This window comes from Emys orbicularis, chromosome 2 (assembly GCF_028017835.1).
Source record: "Emys orbicularis isolate rEmyOrb1 chromosome 2, rEmyOrb1.hap1, whole genome shotgun sequence".
NCBI classification, from domain to species: domain Eukaryota; kingdom Metazoa; phylum Chordata; order Testudines; family Emydidae; genus Emys; species Emys orbicularis.
This window is the reverse complement of record NC_088684.1, coordinates 286,412,051-286,419,014: the sequence shown is the minus strand read 5'-3', so window position 1 is coordinate 286,419,014 and position 6,964 is coordinate 286,412,051.

Here is a 6,964-nt window from a genome sequence, read left to right as displayed (position 1 = left end):
GAATGAACATTTTTTCTCTCCTCACTTCCCGCCATGTGCGCCATGTTTGGAAACTTTCCCAAGTGTGAGTTCTATTAGACGGTGGAATAGCCTTGCAAAGAAAATGAATCGTGCAATATATAAAGGCAGACTGGATACAGCCCGAGAAAACAATCCCATGGATAGATTACACTAGATAGCTAATAAGCCTTTTCATCTCAAATTCTCTCCCTTATCTACCCTCACTTCAAACCCATGTACCTTTTACCTAGCGTTACCCAAGAAAGAAAAGTCTAGTCGGGTTTTTGCTGCAGATACAGCAAGCAATGGGCTGGCATCCCTAACGGGGAGTAGCTGTGCTTAGTGAATAAAATTAAAACCTGTGGAGAATCCTTTGTGTTCTGGAGGCTCTGTTTCCCTTTGTGGTGGACAGGGCCGGCTCTAGGTTTTTTGCCGCCCCAAGCAAAAAAATTTTTGCCTGCCCCCCACCCCAGCTCTGGGCTCTCACCCCCCCAAACCAGTGCCCTCCCCCCCCAGCACCCCCTGCTGCCCCAGCCCTGGGCTCTCTCTTCTCCCCCCCCCCCCACGCGCCCCAGTGCTGGGCTCTCCTCCCCACCCCACCCGCCTCCCCTGCTGCCCCAGCCCTTCCCCCACCCACCCACCCGCACACCCTGCTGCCTCAGTGCTGGGCTCCCCCCCCACCAGTGCTGACTCCGCCCACTCCCCCCTCGCCTCCAGCCGGTCCGGCGCTGGCAGGGTCAGGATAAGCAGCAGAGCTCCTGGGCTGTGCCTCAGCCCAGGGTCCCTCCAGCCAGGGCTCCTGCCTCCAGGACCACCCGGGAGGGCAGAGCCGAGGGGACCGCCCCAGCAGGGGGCTGAGGAGCCGGGGCAGGGTAGCCCCCGGAAGGAGTGGAGCCCCGGAGAGTGGGACGCGAGCCTCACACGGCAGCGCCCTGCCCTCTATGGCCCCACTGCTGCTTCTGGCCACCCTGCCGCAGCCCCTGGGCGGCTTGGTGCTGGGGGTCAGCCGCCCTGCGGCACCTACAGGTGGCTCCGTGTGCTTCGCGGGGCAGCCCCCAGCCCGAGTGTCCCCCACTCGGAGCCTGCCCGGCCCAGCCACAAGGTGCAGGCGCTACTCTCCCGCGGCGCGAACCGTAGCGGTCCCAGGGCACCCCTGCGCATGACGCGCTGCTGCTGCCAGGGCCGGCTCTAGGCTTTTGCCGCCCCAAGCAAAAAAAAAAAAAGGCTGGAATGCCGCCCCTGAAAATGTGCCGCCCCAAGCACGTGCTTGGTTTGCTGGTGCCTAGAGCCGGCCCTGGTGGTGGAGGACCTATTTAATTTGTCCAGCCAAGAAGACTGATGGGCCTTTTGGAGTCTGACCTCTCTTAGCAGAGAAAACTATACAGATAATGCCCTACTCTAGTGATGATTTGGCAGATGTTCTATTCGCTTTCTTATACCACCCCCTTGGGTACGGTGAATTGGGGCGACCGCCCTGGCCCCACGGGTGGGGAGGTGAGTTGGGAGGTGGGCGGGCGAGCGGGGTGAGGTGGCGAATGGGGAGGCGAGCAGCAGGCGGGGGGGGGAGGGACGAGGAGGACCCCCCCCCCCAGAACCTCCCCCTCTAGGGTGACCAGACAGCAAATGTGAAAAATCGGGACAGGAGGTGGGGGGTAATAGGAGCCTATATAAGAAAAAAGACCCCAAAATCAGGACTGTCCCTATAAAATTGGGACATCTGGTCACCCTATCCCCCTCCTCCCAGCACCTCCTGCCTGCCGGTGGATCCCTTCGATCAGCATCTCCCCCTCCCTCTCATCGCCTACTGCCTGCCACGGATCAGATGTTTTGCAGTGTCAGGAGGTGCTGTCGGGGGAGGGGAGAGGAGCAAGGCCAGAGCATGCTCAGGGCAGGAAGAGGTGGGGTGGGAAGAAGCAGGGCAGGGGTGGGGCCTTGGGGGAAGGGGTTGAGTGGGGGTGGGGCCTGGGAGGAGCCGGGGGGAGCACCTCCCAGCAGATTAGAAATTCAGTGCCTATGTCCCAGGCCCTGCACTCCCCTAGGGACAGCCCTGGCCACCCCGTCACAATGTTTTCTAATTGTTTGTGATTATCTTTTGCCTTGGACTACAAATGTTACCCACGGTTCTTTCAACCCAAAGCTCTTGGTAACTTTTACTCTGTGTGAGGTGGTGTCAGGAAATAAATCAGGGGAGACACGGCCCTCCGACCGATAAATGGCTGGCACAAACAGGACAACACAAGAGTGCTTTCACTTAAAGCTAAACTTTACTTAGTGTCAAGCACTTACACACGTCTGCAACTAGTTAGTAAAACACCCCCAACCCTCGATAATTACCAAAGCTGCAGAGCTTCAGTTTGTAGAAAAGTTACTCCAGAGGTAAGAAGCAGGAATGAAGACAAAATGGAAATGATGCAGCTGCCTTTTATATTCTTTTGCCATGAGACTTGTACTTCCAGTGTCCCATACACAAGCTTCACAGCACATGGAAAAGCCTTAGAGTTCTTTGGCCATAGGCATGCCGCTACCTGGCTTGCTGACTCATCAGGTGTAGACCCTGGCTTTTTCAATGGATTTATTGTATAGCTGATGTCCCTCGATGGGCCATCAAGTGCTGATGCCACTCTGTCTGGGGCTGTCACCCAGAAACACAGCACAAGGTTGGAAATACAGATATATCATACGTAAGGCTAAGATTTAGTCACAGGTATTTTTGGTAAAAGTCATGGACTGGCAATAAATAAAAATTCACGGCCTGTGACCTGTCCATGACTTTTACCAAAAATACCCCTGACTAAAACTCGACTTCTGTGGCCACGCTGCTCTGGGGGGGGCCCTGCTGGAGGGGGGCCCTGCCCGGCTGCTGCTCCCAGATACTACTGTCTGGACGGCCTCCAGCCGCCCCAGGACCTCTGCTCAGGTGCTCCCCGGAGCCACCCGAGCAGCAGCCAATGTGGCTGGCCCTGGGGTCCCTACCACTGCTACTGACTACAGCCTCTAGGCAAAGCAGCCACTGACTTCCGCCATTGGGCAACATGGCAGCGGACTCTCACCGTTGGGTGACACGGCCATTGACTACAGTTGCTAGGCAAAGTGGCCACTGACTCTCGCTACTGGGTGACAAAACCAGTGACCCCAATTGCTAGGCAAAGTAGCCACTGACTCTTGCGATTGGGTGATTACTGCCACTGACTCCAGCCAATAGGCGAAGCGACCATTGACTCTCACCACTAAGCGACACAAGCTGGAGTATCACCAGAAGGTGGTACTGCTGGCCTTGGACTCAACCTCCCTTTTGACAGCCCCATTACAATGATCTGTCATCTATGAAAGGCATGTCTACACTTACAGCACTGGCTGACTGTGTCCTTCTGCTAATACCCTCAGCTAAGTTTAAGTTAATGTCCTGATGGTGGGGTCCATTTGAAGTGGTCAGGCAGGTATGGCTAGTGGACTATGAGATAAAATTACCTGGGAAGAGAAAAGAAACCAAGGTCTATCACGAGAATCTTCTCAAACCTTGTAAGACATGGGAGGCCCTGCTGAAAACTCATTCTCCTACAGAACCTGAATTAGGGCCCCTGTATCCAGCAGTCAAGAACCGGCCACAGTACGGGGGGTTAGGGACTCTCCCCTGTGCAAAGGAAGCAGCTCCTCTAGTTGATCAAGGACTTTGTGACTGTATTCTTCCCTACCCCGGGAAAATGCAGTTGGTCCAACATCATGTAGAGACCACCCTGGGCGAGCTAGTTAGGGAGAACCCCAGAACTCCAGACCACTGCCAGGGAGGATATGGGATACAGTCTGAGAGGAAGTGGGAGCAAAGTTGGAGATGGGGGTAATTGTGGAATCCAAAAGTGAATGGGGGAGCCCCATAGTGCTCATTCCCAAACCAGATGGTTTGGGTTGGGTGGGTCTGGTTTTACATTGACTGCAGCAAGATTAATTCCATCTTGAAATGTGATGCCTACCCAGTGCCAAGAGTAGACAAGGTACTAGAGTGGCTTGGACTGGCAAAGCATGTGAGCACTATCGACCTAACAAAAGGTTATGGGCGGGTCCCTTTATCTCCCTCCTCACAAGAGAAAACCGCTTTCTCCACCCCTTTTGGGCACTTTCAGTTCAAGACTCTGCCTTTCGACCTCCACGGAGCTGCCATGACTTTCTAAAGGCTTACGAACAGGATCCTCAGTCCCCACCATCCATACACTGCTGCCTACATAGACAATATTGTTGTCTGTAGTCCTACCTGGGAAGACCACCTGCAGCACTTAAAGGCAGTAATAAAAGCCCCCCAGGACAAGGGATTTACAGCAGCCAACCCTGCAAAATGTAGATTAGCCATAGATGAAGTAATCTATTGGGGTTCCGCGTAGGAGGTGGCCTTATGAAACCAGTGGTTGACAAGGTACAGGCCCTAAGGGGAAATGCCCAATTCCCCCAGACAAAGAGGCAAGCGGGGTGTTTTCTCGGCCTGGCAGGCTGTTACCGAAGGTTTATCGCTGGTTTTGTCTCAGTCATGGGCCCCCCTTATGGAACTCATAACTCCAAGAGGATCCAATGGGCTGAGAAATGCAAGGAAGCTTTTAGTGACTTGAAAGCACGACTATGCTCTTCAGCCCTGATTTTTCCCAGGACGCCTCGGACGGCAGATTCGGCGCCGTACTCTGACAAGACTTAGGAGGAGAAGAACACCCACTTCTTTATCTATTTCCTAGAGAAAAGGATTCCTCAGCTATTGAAAAGGAGGCATTAGTGATTAAATGGGCTGTGGATTCCCTCAGGTATTACCTGGTGGGTAGCCCCTTCCCCGTGATCACAGATCACGCACCCCTGTGCTGGATCCACACCATGAAAGATTCAAACCCGCATATAATGCGATGGTACCTTGGGCTACAACCCTCTAGCTTCAGAGTCCAACACTGGGTGGGAAAGGACCATGCTGATTTCTTTTCACAGGAGATCGGGGATGGAGACAAGCTGTACCCAGAGCAGCCTTTCCAACTTGAGAGGTGAGGTATGTGAAAGGACATGCCCTCACTCTAGTGGAGAAGGGGCTAACGAGCTCTTCTGGGCCTGTTCACACTAATGAGGGGCACCTGTTTGGCTTACTCTGCTTGGAATGTGTGTGTGTGGGGGAGGCTTATGAAGGGAAATCCTACTACAGGAAGGGGCAGCAAACAGGAGGGGAGGCTGGGCTGCCACACTTCGGAGACTGCTGACCACGAGACAGATCAGCCAAGAGGGAGTCAGTCGTAGGTCTCACGGTCCCCGAAACCCCATGGACCAGCTGCAAGCAGGACACCCAAGAGGAGGGGCTGGACGTAGACCCTAATAAAAGATGATAGACCCGCCGATAGGCCAAGCCCAAAGAGCTGAATTCAGAGAGACTGCCTCAGAGCCAGGCCATCTTGGCCTTTCTTTTCTTCCATTCAGATTCCCCGCTCTCATAAGGGAGTGAGAGAGGAAAGGACCTTTCTTTTGTCTGTTTCGATTAGAGAACCCCTCATATGCTATGAACTGGGGGAACAGACATTATAAACATGAAGCGGGGTCTGGAGGAGACTCCCTCTCCCAACCCCCCCACGTGACACTGTCATTACCTTTCCCCGACCTGAAGAAGCACTCTGTGTCGCTTGAAAGCTCGTCTCTCTCACCCATAGGAGTTGGTCTAAGAAAACATATTACTTCATCCCCCTTGTCTCTCTCATATCCTGGGACCAACCCAGCTTCAACAACACTGTATGCTACAGGAGGCACGTTTTTCCTGACCCCTCGATGCTATGGGCCAGATTTTCAAATGAACTCAGCTTCCAACACTTCCCATGTAGGCACCTAACTCGAAATGGCTAAATATTCAACACGAGTCCCTATCCAATGTCTTACTGAAGTTGGTGGGAGTTCTTCCATTGTCTCCAGTGGGCTTCGGATCAGTCCCCGGTGATGTTAGAGGATGCGCAGCATGATAAGGGTGGTGTTGGTGTTTCATTGGTGGACCCCGTTGCAGCCGTAAAGTACACAGCGTGGGAGAGGTTATTTGTAAAATGTTTGTCCTTTGCTGGGATCATCACAATCTGGCCAGCGGAACCTTGAACTCTTACAGAAACAACTTGGTGCAGAGCCACAATTCTGTTTGTCAGTCGTGACCCAGCTCTGCTGTCCAGAGTAACACAGAAAAGGAGGAGGAGTGTGCTAGGGCTTGCATCAATAGACCTGCTGGAAATGTGTCCTTCAGAAAACCACACTAGGTCTATATCCGATCCTGTGGATGCTCAATATAGTCACACTCCAGCATCACTTGTATATTTAAAGAGAACAGCCTTCAACACACATTCTGTCTGTCCAACTGTTTATTCCACTCATATCTCTAAGGGCTGGTCTACACTACCGCTTAAGTCAATGTAACTTACGTCGCTCAGGGGTATGAAAACGACACCCCTCACCCCCCCCCCCCCCGAGGGCTGTAAATTACATCGACTTACAGCAGGGTCCACACCGTGCTATGTCGTGGGAGACACTCTTCCACCAACATTGCTTCCGCCTCTCCCGTCGGCATAGCGTATTTTCTCCAGACACACTACAGAGGCACAGCTGCATTGGTACAGCTGTGCCAATGTAGCGCGGTACTGTAGCCTTGCCCTGAGACACAGGAATTCTGTGGTGGAGCAGGGACTTGCACCCAGGATTCACATGTCCTAGGCTAGTGCCTAATGTCTAGACTTTCCTTCCTTTCTCTTCTTAAACCTTTAGAATTAGATCAGTGTTTGGATCCAGGTTTTTTTGGGTCTAACTCCCCCACATGTGTGGCTAAACTCCATGCTTTGCTTTGAAAATCCCAACCAATGCTTTCTGGTTGCATCCATTTTGCTGAGGCTTCTGCCTTCAGAAGCCAGTTAAAGTCATGACAAGTTCAACTTTTGTGTGTCTTGGTTTTATTTGCTGTGGCAATGCTAACAGACCCTTTACT